This window comes from Austrofundulus limnaeus, unplaced genomic scaffold, assembly GCF_001266775.1.
Source record: "Austrofundulus limnaeus strain Quisiro unplaced genomic scaffold, Austrofundulus_limnaeus-1.0 Scaffold633, whole genome shotgun sequence".
NCBI lineage: Eukaryota > Metazoa > Chordata > Actinopteri > Cyprinodontiformes > Rivulidae > Austrofundulus > Austrofundulus limnaeus.
This window is the reverse complement of record NW_013953035.1, coordinates 275,662-276,682: the sequence shown is the minus strand read 5'-3', so window position 1 is coordinate 276,682 and position 1,021 is coordinate 275,662.

The window sequence follows — 1,021 nt, the reverse complement described above, 5'->3', positions numbered from 1 at the left end:
ACTTACTTACTTACTTACTTTTACTTACTTTTACTTACTTACTTACTTACTTACTTACTTACTTACTTACTTACTTAAAACACTGTTTGTATGCAGGAAATACCAGGTAGAGCTCAGTGTTAGTGGTGACCAGCTGCAGCAGTGAGACCAGGAAAGTCRTGTTTCGTGTTTAGWTGAAGTTAAAAATGTGAAACATTAAAGTTAATTAYACTTTAATTAATTATGGGCCACCATAATGTTCATGTGGCCCTCAGTGAAAATGGTCCTAATCAGATCCTGGACCACCTCAGAGTCCTGATCCAGAGGGAGTCCACCTTCTCCCTTTGAGAAGCTGAGATTTAGAGGACCTGACTGTGAACCGTTTCAGGTCACGACTCAAACAAACAGAAGCACATCATCTGCAAAAAAACAGAGTCCGGACCCTGAGGTTCCCAAACCAGACCCCCTCCTTTAAGATCCTGTCCATGAAGACCACAAACAGGATCAGAGACAGGAGCAGGCAGGAATATTTAAATTAACAATCCAGACTGCTTCATTCCTCTGATGTGAGTGTGTTTGTGTCGGTGTGTCCTCCATCCCTCTGCTGCTCTCAGCTCAGCAGGGAGGGAAACTTCACATTTATCAGGTCATGTTCCAGGCTTTAGACTGCTCCCAAACTCACCTCCATTTGTCTGCAGCCCTTGGTTCTGACACACACAGACACACACACACACACACAACAACACAATCCCCTTTGTGTTCGTCTCTCCCTGTTCCATTCCACAGAGATGATTCATTTTGTTTCTGCCGTCTCCTCCTGCTCTCCTCCGCCCCGGAGGTCAGAGTCGAGCTCCATCACTCTGTCTGGATTCTTAATCCCCACACTGCAGACGCCCGTGCCAAAACAGAAGAATAACAGATTAAAAAACGCATCCCGAGCCCCCCGAGTCTCTCCCTCTGTCTCCCCGGCCACAGATAAGTGGAAAAATAAACCCGGGGAAGTTAAGCCGTGGAGTTGGGAGGCGAGGGGCGGAGCTTCAGG